At 40.4% G+C, this 14,368-nt stretch overlaps 1 protein-coding gene across 4 annotated transcripts in view; it reads right to left on the reverse strand.

The window, feature by feature from the left end:
* LOC306669343 (broad substrate specificity ATP-binding cassette transporter ABCG2-like) overlaps positions 1-14,368 on the reverse strand; it is a 166,154-nt gene that overhangs the window by 82,432 nt on the left and 69,354 nt on the right. The window contains exons 1-2 of one of the 4 annotated variants that reach the window (XM_079153274.1): positions 4,152-4,654; positions 3,704-3,849 (exon numbers count right to left, since the gene is read on the reverse strand). The exons of 2 other annotated variants lie outside the window; for them this stretch is intronic. The gene's annotated coding sequence lies outside the window, so the exon portion shown is untranslated. Of the gene's footprint in view, positions 1-3,703; positions 3,939-4,151; positions 4,655-14,368 lie in introns of those variants that run through there. One more of the 4 variants, XM_079153277.1, reaches the window with a different exon arrangement.

Here is a 14,368-nt window from a genome sequence, read left to right on the forward strand (position 1 = left end):
AATTTGTGAAATAGTCATTTCTGAGATCTTCTGGTGCCATTCCCAAAGTTTGAATTACTCTGTTCCATGGTGGGTATGTACTCAAGGACAGATAAATCTGCCTAGGATGGGGAAGGTAATCCTGTTTCCCAAGATTAGGGAGGGCAAAAGATTGGGGAAAACAGAGAAAGAAACATGTCCAGTTTGAAAATAAATTGAACAGGTGTGGTGGTGCACACCTGTAATCCCAGCAGCTCAGGAAGTTGGGGCAAGAGGATTGTGAGTTCAAGGTCAGCCTCAGTAACTTAGCAACTTAGGCCCTAAGCAACTTAGCAAGATCCTGACTCTAAATAAAATATTAAAAAGGACTGGGGTTATAGCTCAACGGTTAAGCACCCCTGGGTACAATCCTCAGTACCAAAACAAAAAGTTGCGACCCCTCCCCAACCCCATGAACTCTCACCTTCCTTACCTATAAGTAAGAGACAAAAAAAACCTACCTGGAGAGTTTTGTGTCCAGTTGAACTTTTGTTCTGTTTGTTTAGTGCAAGAGACAGCACACAGCCTTGCACACACTGAACATACGTCTACCACTGAGCCCATACTTTATCCCAGCTTTGAATGACCCTGGGGACTTAGCTCCCTCATTTATAAATATGGGACAAAAATACCTCCCTGGAAACTTAGTGTGAGTGTGAGAATGATTGTAGAACACTCGTGCACAGTGAGCCCTCAAATGCACATTAGGGGCACTTCCTTACATTCTTCTAAAGATCTTAAGTCATCCCAAATTAACAGGAGGCTGGCCTAGGTATTCTTTTGCCCCTTCTTACTTTTTTTTGTCCCTTCTCTTCTCTACCCTAGGGCAGGCAAGGTGGGTCAGAGTGAGGCAAAGACCAGGGACAGGAGAAGCAGAAGGAACTGAACTCCAGGATGAGAGTAGGCCAAGTTTAGGTACCTCTCAATCTTCTTTCTCTCTCTTTATATCTTTTTTTTTTTTCTTCAGTGCTGAGGATTGAACCTTTTCTTCAGTGCTAGGCCCTTGCACATGGTAGGAAAGCACTCTACAACTGATCTATGTCCCTAGCCCTTCTTTATTTTGAGACAAGGGTAGACTTGAACTTGTGATCCCTCCTGCCTCGGCCTCCCAAGTTGCTCAGATTATAGGAGTGCACTCCCATGCCCCTCTAGTCTTATTTCTAAGACACTTATGCCCTATGGTTTTAGTGGAGGATCACAATGCTTTTTATCTCTCTAGATGCTTCCTTTTCATCCTTCCTGATGAAGAACTTAGTACAGGTGAATTACATACTGCTACTTGACCTAACAACCAATTTCTAGTTAGACTTTACTATAAATAGTAACAAGGACTTTGCAGTCTCAAACCCAAGTGATTAAGCTAATAAATGAACTAGAGGAATCCTGGTGTGTGACCTAGTCAAAATTTCATTCACTTTTTTTTTTTTTTTTTTTGTACTATGGATTGAACCAAACGGTGATTAACCACTGAGCCATATCCCCAGCTCTTTTTATTTTTAAATTTGAGACAGGACCTCACTAAAGTACTGAGGCTGGCTTTGAACTTGCAATCCTCCTGCCCTCTAAGTCCCTGGGATTACAAGCAATACCATCACACTTGGCTGGGCATTAATTTTTTTAACAGACAAACTTCAGTTTCCTTTAGGCCTATAAAACCTGTCAATATATTTAAGTGGGCAATTCAGGCTCTTTAATTTCTGCAAAAACATTTTAATCCTAACTTCTTACCCTAGGAAGCAACACAATATAAACACTTCCTACTTGATATAGTCTTCTGCTGCCAAACACCTATCAAAAATGTCTGAGGTGACAGATGTCAATCACCCTGATCTAATCTTTACACATTGTAAATACATACGGAAATGTCTGAATTCACTTATGTACAATTACTGTATAAACTAAAATAAATATGTTTTTAAAACTCGTGGCAGAAATATTTACAGAGTATTTAAAGCTCATGAGGTGTACTTATTCCTTTATAAGAACTAGATTTATTACTACATAAGACCCAGCCATAAAACAGTAGCATATTGGACCACAGGGTCTTAGCATCCAAGTGTATCCCATAACACTTCGGGTTAAAAAAAAAAAAAAATGGTTACAAGCCATTTTAGGAAGTGCACTTAGAACATGCACTACTGCATGCATTATGGATAGCACTGAGGGAGCTCTCCGTTGCCATCCCTCAGTCTCCTCTGCATTCCTGTGTGACACACACACACACACAAACATTTCCCTCAAAAGTAAATGCCAGGGAGAGCTTCTCTAAAGAGTCAGTGTATTTTTCCCCTTTGTCACTGAACTACAAGACAGATCATTCGCTTTTTATTATGGCCTCCAGGATGCAACTTTATTAAATGCAGAGGACCCTTGGGTCAGCCCATGTCCACTGTAATACGCTTCCTCATGGCAGCTTTTCACACTGGGCTGTATTTCATTTTCCATTTATTATCCCTGTGCTCACCTCACATGTTTCATGAATGTTAAAGTGACAATAAATACACTAAAAGATTTTGCATGCACGTGTATTTCAACACATCTTGATGCAAAAGAATGTGTTTTCTAAGGAAAGTCCTGTGTAACGCTCAGGGCCTGAACAAATTCTTTGGTTAATATAAATCTGTATGTTTTTGACAGAGGAATTAGCTTTTACATTTATATTATTAGGCAAGAAAATTAAATGAGGCAATATTGCAAGTATGTTATTTGGGGGACTGGGGATGTAGTTCAGTGTAGCCTAGTATTCACAAGGCCCTGGGTTCATTTCCAGTACTGGGGAAATACATATGGGTGTGTGTGTGGGGGGGGGGGGGTTTCAACTGACAGATTTACAGTTCAACTTGTTTGATCTTATATTTGTCTGTATTACTTGAGCTTTTTCAGTGTTATTTTTATTAAATATTATAATAAGCTGGTTAACTTTTTAAAGTTAATTATTAAAACTCAAGAGCCAGGGCTGGGGTTATGGTTCAGTGGTAGAGCACTTGCCTAGCATGTATGAGGCACTAGGTTCAATCCTCAGCACTACATATAAATAAATAAATAAAATAAAATAAATATTGTGTCCATCTAAACTAAAAAAATTTAAAAACAAAACAAAACAAAACAAAATCCTCAAAAGCCAGGTGTTGCGGTATAGGCCTATAGCCCCAGCTACTCAAAGCTGAAACGGGAAAATCATTTGAGCTCAGGAGTTCTAGGCCAGCCTGGGAAGCAAAGAGATACCCTATCTCTTTTAAAAACAAAAAAACAAAAATAATACTCAACTGTCCACAGAAAAATTACAAAGGGGAATTCAATAAGTATTTCAGCAAAGTACCTAAAATTACTTTACGTTTTAGGAATAAGAAAAATATATTGGACAACACCTTTAAAATACTGATGTTAACAAATTTCTCCTTCACTTGTAGTAACTCCCACGGTAAGTTTCTATCCATCTAATATCAACTCTTATCTTCACACATTTGGAGACAGGCAAGTTTTGCCTTAACCTACCCGACCAGACCACAACACTTGCAGAGCCAGAATCAGTTGTACCACCACCTCATTTTCGGAAAAGCCTTTCTGAATTGACCGTTTGTATTTCATATTCACTTTCAAAGGAAACTAACTGCAGCTACAAAAATCATCTCACTTGAGCAGTGTGCTATTTTCTAACAAAATGGGCTCACAAATAACCACTCACCTTTACTGTCACACAAATTTACTCGCTGGGCTCAACAGCAGTTCAGGTGACCAAGTGTTCCAGTCTCAGGACGCCTGCGCTCAGTCAGAATTCACACTCACGGACACCAGCGCTGGGATGAGTCGGCTGGACCTTCTAAACTTGCCCTGAAGCAGCAACTTCCAGTCAACAATGACGTCCAGCATGTGTGCAGCTGTCGAAATCATGAAGCGCTTTCCCCAAATACCCTGGGCTCCTTTCCCCGCCTCCTGCCTCCGGCCCCTCCCCACCTCCGCGGAGGGCTGAGTGCCTCCCCTTCCCTCCCGCGCTCTGGGGACCGGGTCTGTGCGGACTCAGGACACCGCCCGCTGCCCGGGCAGAGCCTTCCTGGGACTGGGACAGCCCCACCGCGCCCCCTGCCCTGGGGCCGGGCACTCGCCGCGGCTTTGCCACGCGAGACTCAGGCTACAGGGAGAGGGTGCCCGCTGCCGCCTCGCCCTCGCGAACCTCTCTCCCGGGGTCGCGGCGCCGGGCAGGAGACATGGCGCCGCCTGCAAAGCCGCGATAAGCGCTCGGGGGCCTGACTGGGCTCCTGGGAGAAGATTGTGCTGAAGCACACTGGGACGAACCAAAAACTCCCGCCTCCGGGGCTTTTCGAAACGGACAAAAGCGATTCGCTCTGGAATGGGCGGGCGCTTCCCGGCCGACGGCCACCTCCTCTGCCCCGGCCGGACCGGCTGAGAAAGGCAGCTGCTGCCCCTGCCAGCCCTGAGCCCCGGCGTGCGCCGAGGTTCTTCCCCTCACTTCTGAAGCCACCCCAAGAGCAGTGGGCCGTTTCTGGGCAGTGAACTTCAGGGAAATCGGATGGTGGCGTCCTAAGGCCCGTAGAGTCAAGAAAGGAAAGGGAGAGGGGACAGGAGGGAAGTGTCACTACGAACGGTGTCAGTAGTCTCCACACTGCTCCAAGTACTTCTCTGCCATATTCCGGGCTGTGGAAACGCTGGGGAGCGTGCGGGTTCTGGAAAACGGCTATCAGGTCCCCACAACTAGTCCCGGAATCTAGAGACTGCAGGTTTATTTGTAGGGAAATAAAATAAAATAAAATAAAATCATAATTTCAGATTTTCTAAGTTGGCCCCGGGAATTACTGTTACTTCTTCGCCCAACACAAGGAGTTTCAGCCAGGAGGCCTGGATAGAAACTTGATGGTGTGGTGGTGTCATGTTTCAAACGTTGAAGAGGACTTCAAAGTATAGACCCAGATGCGACCAAACGTTTGGCTGAATTCTTTTGAACCATTCTGTGGATTTAAAAGACTCCTGAAGAGGCGTTCCCGCGATGCGGCGTGGCTGAGCGCCCCCCGGGGCGCGGGAACCCTGCTGGGGAAGGGGCCCTGGCGGCCACGGCGGTGGGTGGGCGGACGTCGTGCTGCGAGCCAACGCGGCGGTGGAGCGTGTACCTGGCGAACCCTCCAACCCAAGAGTGCGCGAAGCACCCGCAGAACATCAGACTCGCTTCCAGGAGCTCCAGCTCAAAACCCGCAGGGCCTCCTGCCCTTTTCCTTCATGCGCTTCCAAGACCCCGCGAAGCCAAGAATGTATTTTGTTGGAGGAATGGTTTTAGTTATGACCAGTGTTGGCTTCGTGCGGAGCTTCCCGGGGCTCATGGAGGTGGGCGTGAGTGGCCTCGTGCTGAGAGGAATGAGCCCCCTAACAGAATCTAATTTCCGAGTTCTTGTTTCTGGACTTTGTCCATCAGGCATCACCTGAAGACTCTCCTATGCGAGACAGGATTTGTGTTCCACAGACGTGCAAAAGGATAGAATAGGGATGGTTGAATATCTCAGAAAAGACATGGTTACTTCCACAGTTCCAATGACTCGGGAGGCTGAGGCAGGATCACAATTTCAAGGCCAGCCTTGACACTTTTGGGAGACCCTGCCTCAAAAATAAAAAGCTGAGGATGTAGCTCAGTGGTAAAGTGCCCCTAGGTTTAATCCGCAGTACTGAGATGGAAGAAAAACAAAAAACCGAGAAACACATGAAATTGAGAAAAAGCACATTTTCAAAAATAGGATAAATTAAATAGAATATTCCATTTAATTTAGTAAATATAACTTACTGGGTTTGTAACTCAATGATAGAGCACTTGGGCCCTGGGTTCAATTTCCAGCACTGTAAATTAATGAATTTAAAAAGCAAAAACATGTACACCCATACACACCCATGCTTGCCACCAGTACAAGTCACAATAGCCAAGTTAGGGAATCAGGCTGTGTCCATCAGCAGATGGATGGATAAAGAAACTATGGTATATATGTATATATGCACAATGGAGTTTTATTCTGCCATAAAGAAAGAATGAAATTATGCCATTTGCAGGAAAATGGATAGATCCAGAGAGCCTCACATTAAACTGAACAAGCCAGACTCAGAAAGACAAGTGCCATGTTTTTTCTCTGGCATTTGGAAGCTAGAGGGGGTAAAAGGGGGGATGTAATGAAAATAGAAGGGAGGTCACTGGGGTAAAGCAAGGGGATAAGTGGGAGAGAGGAGGGAAAGATGGGGGAGGGATTTGGGAGTGAAAATGCTGATAAAATTATGTTATATGCATGTACAAATATGCTACATTGATAGCACTGTATAATTAATATGTGCCAATAAAATTTTATTTTATAATTCTTTCATATCAATAGTCAGTTTATTTGCTAACTAAAGCTGTGTTATTTCCTAACATCACCCTAATACTTTATCAAGTTGATCAGAAGTGCCATGGAATGTTTTTCAACATAGGTGGGAAGTGTTACTCAGTGGTAAAGTACTTGCCTAGTACACACAAGGTCCTCAGTTTCATCTTCCTTGCTATATATATGTGTGTGTATGTACACACACACACACATTATACATACATATGTATATACATTTGATTTTGATGAATTCAGATTAAAGCCTGTGTTTCATAAACACATCGCAATCTAAAGAAATGAGTCATTTTTGCTTATTTGTTAGCACTTTATTTTACACTGTTTTCCAATGCCCTGATTTCACTTTGAGTGTATTGGCATATTAGGTCACAGGATTTTAGGGAGGGAGGACACTATAAGGATCTTCCTCATTTTACAGATGAATTTCCCAGTCCAAGGGGATCAGTTTGCACAAGACCATGATAAAACCATTCGTAGCCCGCCGGGCCAGGCCCTCTGCCCTTCAGAATGTGACCTCTCTTAAGTGTTATCTGAAAAGTGTAACTGCCCCATGTTTACAAAGTCCAGTACTAGAAGACCTGCTGAAGGCCTGGCATCAGTAGGAAAGACCTATGGTAAATTTCCAAAGGTCAATTTTTCCATGTCAAGTTCAATTTTCAGACAGGGCTCTTCACAGTTGTGGGGGACATTTGGGTTAACATTGATATTGGGTCCAAGTATATTTATATTTGTACTACTCCAACTTAAAGAAAATTAAATAATGGAAGAGAGACTATATGTAAAGCGTTATGCTCATAGCTATCTGGGATCCCTGATAAATTTGATTTTCTATATTGGTTCAAGCAGTGAGGAGTAAGTTAAGGAATGAAAACACCAAGAACACAACTCCTCCCAGATTAGAGAAATGTGAGAGGAAAAAAAGTATAGATAGAAGCTATGTTGGGGTTCAGAGAAATATTTATTTGGTTTGAAATTAAGCCAGAATACGTGTGCATGCCTGTGGGGGGTTCTCCTGCCACATCCCACATGGATGAGGGAAAGAGTTTCTGCCTGAGGACAGTGCCAGCTATTGATTAATCACCAAGAAACTTATCTAATCAAATAAACACAAGAGCCAAGAATCTTTTCAAATGGAAGGGGGTGTGGCAGACTGAGCCATGCTGAATCTGGCCTCTAAAACAATGTGGAGGAGCCCACCTTTACCTTTATTTATAGCCACACAGATGAAGAGGGACCAGGAGGGGCTTCTGTGAGGAACAGGATGGTGTGGAGGTAGGGAAGCCATTTGCTTAGAGAATTAGCATTTTCTCAGGTTACTAGCCACCTGCACAGGGTCACCTGCCCCAGGCTATCTGAAACAGTCTCTCATGACTGCCAGTTCCTGGGAGTCAGACTTCTGCATCAGCCAAGCCTGATTCTGCTAAACGTGAATGACTTTCCACACAAGCCAAGAGGATAAGCTATTCAAAAGTAAAAGGAGACAGAATCGGGTCCCTTAGTGTCATCATTTGGATTTGGAATGTGGCCCATGTGTTAAAAGCCCTAGTTCTCAGCTTGACACTGTTAGGAGATGGTGGAACCTCTAAGAGGTGGGACCCTCAACCTGTGGGTATTGAATGGCACTGTCTCTAGAGGATAGTGTCAGAATTGAATTAGATTAGAGGGTGCCCAGCTGGAGTCTGCTGCAGAACTGATTGCTTCCTTGATGGTGGAAAGAATACTCACACTTTTTTTTTTTTTTTTTTTTTTGCGGTGCTGGGGATTGAACTCAGGGACTTGTGCTTGCAATGCAAGCACTCTACCGACTGAACTATCCCCCAGCCCTCACATTTTTGATATCACATAAGTCTGTGTCAATTGTGCTGTAAGAGTAGATGAAAAACACGGTCTGTTTCCCAATGCAAAGGTGTGAATGGTAAGTGGATTAGCAAAAATAATACTGGAATTGACCTATGTTTGTTTTCTGTAGTTTCCACAACAGAATACAAACTTATATTTAAAACAACATAAACTTATTATTTAATTTACCTATAGGTCAGAAGTTTGGCCTGGATCTATCTACTGGGCTACAATAATGATGTCAACATATCTGTTTCTTTATAGAACATTTTTAAGCTACATTCCTTGGTTCATTAATTCATTCCTCCATCTTCCAAGCCAACAACCTAGTATCTTTGATCCTATTTCTGTCATTATATATTACTCTAATTCTTTTTCTGCTGACCTCCTTCCGTTCTAATGACTCTTTTTAAAGTTATCTTATGAGCAGCTTTAATTGTACCTGTAATTTTAATTCCCCTTTGCTTGTAACCTACCATATTCACATTCTGGGGATTAAGACAAGAACATCTGTGGGAGGCCTTTATTCTGCCTACCACAGGCCCTGACGTGGAAGAGGATGCAAATGCAGGGACCCACTGGGAATTACTGAGTTGGTAGGAAGATTATTTCAAACTGAGGACACTTGAGACACAGCTGAGTCAGAAAGGATTCATTGGGGGCTTCCCCTATGCACAGGTAGAAAGGGCACGTGCTGAGGGGGTCTCTTGGAGCCTGGAGAAGCTGAAGCAGGAGAATGAGGTCACTGAGTCAGATTTTGGCATTGGGGCATTCCAAGTTTTGATGAGTTCACATTATCTGAACCTGAGAGTGAGGAGTAGGAAGTGGAAGGGTGGTGTGTTTGTTTTCTATTGCCAAATATTAGATTACCACTAACTTAGTATCTTAAAACAATACCTACTATCTCCTAGACCTGGAGGTCAGGAGTTTAGTTTAGATTAGACTCTGCTCAGGGTACTCTAGTTCAAATCAAAGCATCAGTCAGCTGTACTCTTAGCTGGAGGCTTCCAAAAACAGTCCAAGAGTTGGTAGAACTCTGTTCTCTTTGACCTTAGGACTGAGGTCCCTGTGTCCTTGTGTCAACTGGGCCCCCTCAGATCCTCCACACTGTCTGCATTTCTTTCCATGTAACCTCTCCATCCTCCATCTTCAAAACAGATAAAGTCCTCAAACTGAATCTCTTTGACTTTCCCTTCTGCCTTTTAAAGGGCAAATGTGATCAAATCAGGCCCCCTTTACAATCTCACCATTTTAAAGCCAACCAATTTGGGACTTTAGTTACAACTATAAAATTCCTCAAATCAAGTCAGGCACATTGGTCCAACCCAATAGATAGTACCAGTTGTTCAGGAGGCCCAGAAGTTTGAGGTCAGCCTGTACACCATAGCAAGACTCCATTGCTAAGGAAAAATAAATCCCTTAGTTCAGTATCTACATTGGTGTTTGATGAAATCACCAGAATATGAACTGGAATCTTTGGGGATAGGTGAAAGATTATCTCTAGAATTCTGCCTACCCTGTGGGTGAAGTTGAGAAGATCAAGGAGCACACAAGCTAGGGTGATAGATTGAGTCTCAAAATAAGCACAGAAGTTGCCAAGATAGATATGATCTCCGAGAAGAGAAATGCCAAAAACCATGTGTCAAAGTTTTTTTTTTTTTTTTTTAATAGATCTAGAAAGTGAACAGAAGGTGATGTATGATTAACATAGAGATTAATGGCAGGGTGTGTGGTGGGGGGTTGTGGAAGAGCCTAGATGCTGGAACCATATCACACAGGGTCATTTAATATACTTTACACTGCAGATGAGCTCAATTTTGAGATAATTCATTTGGTTATAAAGTTCACAGGTGGTAAAGTTCAATAAAATGGAGTACAGTGGAGTCTCTCATTGGATGTTAATAATTAACCTGAGAGTCAGTACAGTAGGAGATGTAATATTTTTGTTTCTTCATAATAAACTAAAAGGTTAAATGTTGATAGTTCAATGTCTATATAGACCTTTTCTTTAAGCTTTTTATTGAAGTATAACGTGCATATAGAAAAAAGGACAGGCCTGGGTGTGTGGCTGAGTGGTAGAGCACATGCTTAGCATGGGCCAGGCTCTGGGTTCATACCCAGCACTAAAAGAAAAAAAGTACAGAAAATCTAAGCAGTTGGCTTGATGCATATTTACAAAATGAACACCCCGTATATCCAGCATTCAGATTTTTTAAAAGCATAAAAACAATACTCCAGAAGCTGCTCTCACACTCTATCCTAGTCCTTAACTCTTCTGAAGGTTACCAGAATTCTGATTTCTTTCATTGTACATAAGTTTTGCCTGTTTTAAAACTGAATATAAATGAAGTTGTTACTCTTTCGAGCCTGGCTCTTCTTGTTTAATATTTATGAGATTCATTCACTTATTTTCCATGTAGTAGAAGCTTATTTGCTTTAACCTCTGTGTAGGATTCCATAGTATGAATACACTGCTATTTATCCACCTACTGTGGATGCGTTCTTGCATTGTTTCCAGTTTTTCCATATTCCCCTAAATTGTTTGATTGGGAAGAAATTCTAATGGCCAAATAACAATTATCCATTAGAGTGGCATAAATGGGGGTCCAAAACCCGACATCATCCCCCACTCCTTGCCCGATTAGCTTGGGGGAAAAAAAAAAAGCACAAAGAAAACAAAAAGAACAAGAGAATCAGGATTGGAGAACACAGTGAACAAATAAACCACTGTCCCATTTCTCCCTCCAAGCAGATGTCCTGCCCATTACATAACATTTTCCTGAGAACTCTCACACATTAGGTCCCTTCATTAGCAAAGGAAGAGAAATAACATACAGGAAAATGGAGACAGAAATTTAAATGGATAAATCACAATGAAAATGCTAAGACCAGTGTCATAAGGGCTCCATGGAGAATATCACTAAGTATACTGGGTTTGAAGGTGACAAACACTGGAGACTGAAGGAATCATCTGAGGTCCGTGTACTCAGTTTAAAAATTCCTGGATAGTTAGGGATGAAATTTGAGATATAGGTAATGGTAATGGTTACAAAACATTGTGAATGTATTTAATGCCACTGAATAATTTATTGATAGACAGTTAAAATAATAAATTCATGTTATATAATATATTTGGGGGGCTGGGCAGGTTTTTCGTAAATAACTTGTTGATTTTTTTAAGGTTTCTAATATGACCTTATAGTTCTGCAGTTGTTCATGAATTCGTAGTACCCATTCTTACCTTTTAGTATTATTATGCATGTAGTGGAAACTGACACGGTCTTTCCAGATCACTGGAGCATGACTCATTTTCAACTCCCAAACACTCAGCCACTTATCATTTTGCCTTATGAGGTATTCATTTTGTGAACCTGTGCGGGGCATGTTGTAGATGCTCTACAATATATGGTGAATAAACAAATGAGGGAGAAATTGGTCTTTCCTTCAAACTAGAATAGGTATTAGAAGAAAAAGGAAAATGGGGAAAGTGCTAGATTAAAACAAGGTGATTCAATAGGTTCTGTTGCAGAAGATGCATATAACACTTGGTTGTGGACCCTATCCTTGAAGGGGCATCTCAAACATTATATTCTTTGCAACACATGAATGGAAATATGGGAGAAAATTGTGAAGGCCTTCAAAGTGAGGAACCATTGGAAGTTTCATGTAGTGTAGGAAGTTGACATTGTAAAGCAATTTTTCATTAAGGTAAATCTGTTCATGTTTATAATGAATGGGGCATGTGGGGAGGTAGATATCAGTCTGGAAATGAAAATCATAAAGATCGAACTAGAGCAATACTGGAAAAAAATGAGGAATAATGCATGAAAGAAAAATTGCAAAGAAAGAATTTACTGTACCTAATGACTAGCAGAATGTTACAGATCAGAGACAAAGAAGCTAACTAGAGCTGATTTCGGAAAACCTTGGAGTGTCATAAGTAAAAATTATGAAGGTAGAAAGTATGTCTTATACCTCAGAGTATTTCCTATATATTACCTAGCTCAATGTCTTGAACACACAGATACTTGATAAAGATTTAATTAAATAATAACAGGGACTTTAACTTGTGTCATTCAGGAGCCTTACTACCCTTGCCTAGCCATGCTCCCCTGAATTTGCCATGTCATAACAATGGAGGAGAGTCTTATGACAGATAGACATTCCTGACTACTATAAACCTTTTATGATGTGTAGAGGTAAGTGTTTATTTGTGGGGCAACTCAAATTGAAGTGTAATGAGTTTTAAATGATACTTATGACTCACTCATCATACAATGTCTTAGAAGTTTTTCATTTCTACTTGTCATGCTTAGTATTATAAGAGATGATATCAGCAAAACTGAAGTTTATGTTTTCACCCAGCACTACACTTCAGTCTTCCCTCTATTATCTCTAATATTAGAACAAGAAATATACGTTATTTATTCTGTGGGTGCAAAGCCATAAGGTAATCTAGATGTACACAAGTTTCATTTCAACTCTGACAGTTTTAGTACTGAACATTTCTTACCTCAGATTAGGTGATCATACCTATGTTACAGGGCTGAAAAAAGCTAAAATAATGTATATGCAGAAAACATAGGTATCTCAGGCTTCACCCGTTACCAAGAATAACAGCTAAGTTTTGTTGAATACCTGCTACTTGCCAGGGAGTGTTTAAAAATCTTTAGGTTTGTGTTGATTTCTTTTTCTCTCTAGACTTCATTTGACTTTCACAAAAATGCCCTTAGGTATTCTTGTGTCTTTCAAGCAAATCTGCAGTACTAGTGCTACACCTACACAACAGACGACTTTTTTTTTTTTTTTTTTTTTTTTGGCTATGGTAGAAATTGAACCCATAGCTTGCCTAGGCAAGTGCTTTAATGCTGAACTATACCCTAAGCCTGATAACTTCTTAACATCATCAAATATCCAGTCACTATTTAAATTTCCCTGATTGTCTCATAATTTTTAATGTTTTTCAAATTTTCAACTCAAAAGTCCAAGTAATAAAAAATGCACAAAGAAGTTCTCAGTCTTGTAGTGGTTTAGCTAGGACTAGTACATTCTCCATACACAGTAAGTTTGGAAATGTCTAGTAGTATTTTGTTGATCACAATCCTTGGGGTTACTGTTGGTATTTAATGGTCAAAGACAAGTGATGAAAATCATTTTGTAAAACAAGCAACATGTCATGGCCAAGAAGTCATTGCCAAATTCAATGTCATAATAATATTCTATTATGTTTCCTTCTAAGAGTTTTATGGGTTAACTCTTATGTTTGGGTCTTTGATTCATTCTAAGTTATTTTTTTAATACAATATAATGTAAGGTTCCAAATTTATTCTTTTGCTGTAGACATCCTATTTTCCCAGAACTGTGAGTTGAAAAGACGATCCTTTCCCCATTGAACAGTCTTGACATTCTTGTTGAAAATCAATTGCCCATATACACAAGATTTCTTTCTGAGCTCTCTATTTTATTTATCTAAAAGTCTGTCTTTTATGCCAAGTGCTACACTGTTTTAATTATGGTAGTTTGTAATAAATTTTGAAATCAAAAAGTGTGAGACCTCCCATTTTATTTTTTTTCAAGGGTCTCTTGAGATTTACATAAATTTTAGGGTGAGTTTTTGTATTTTTGCCAAAAACAAACAAGAAAGCCCACATCATTGGGATTTTTTATAGGGATTGCATTGAATTTGCAGATTACTTTGAGCAGTATTGTCATCCTAACAATATTAAAGCTTTTAGTCCATGAACACAGGATATCTTCCTATTACTTCCTATTACTATGTCTTCATTTATTTCAGTAGTGCTTATAGTCTTCAATGTACAAAATTTTCACCTCCATGGTTAAATTTATTTCTAAGTATATTATTCTTTTTTATACTACTGTAAATAGAATTGTTTTCTTAATTTCCTTTTCAGATTAATTGTTCATTGCTAGAATATAGAAATGCAACTGATATTGGTGTTGGTAGTACACCTTACTACTTTACTAAATACTTTTATTAGCTCTAACATTTTAGGGTTCTCTACATATAGGACCACAACATTTGTGAACAGAGATAAATTTGCTTATTCCTTTCTAATTTGAATGCCTTTTCTTTGATTTCTTTTTTTTTTTTATCAACTTTAATAGATATTATTTTGTATTTA

The sequence above is a fragment of the Sciurus vulgaris genome, assembly GCF_902686455.1.
Source record: "Sciurus vulgaris genome assembly, chromosome: 9".
NCBI lineage: Eukaryota > Metazoa > Chordata > Mammalia > Rodentia > Sciuridae > Sciurus > Sciurus vulgaris.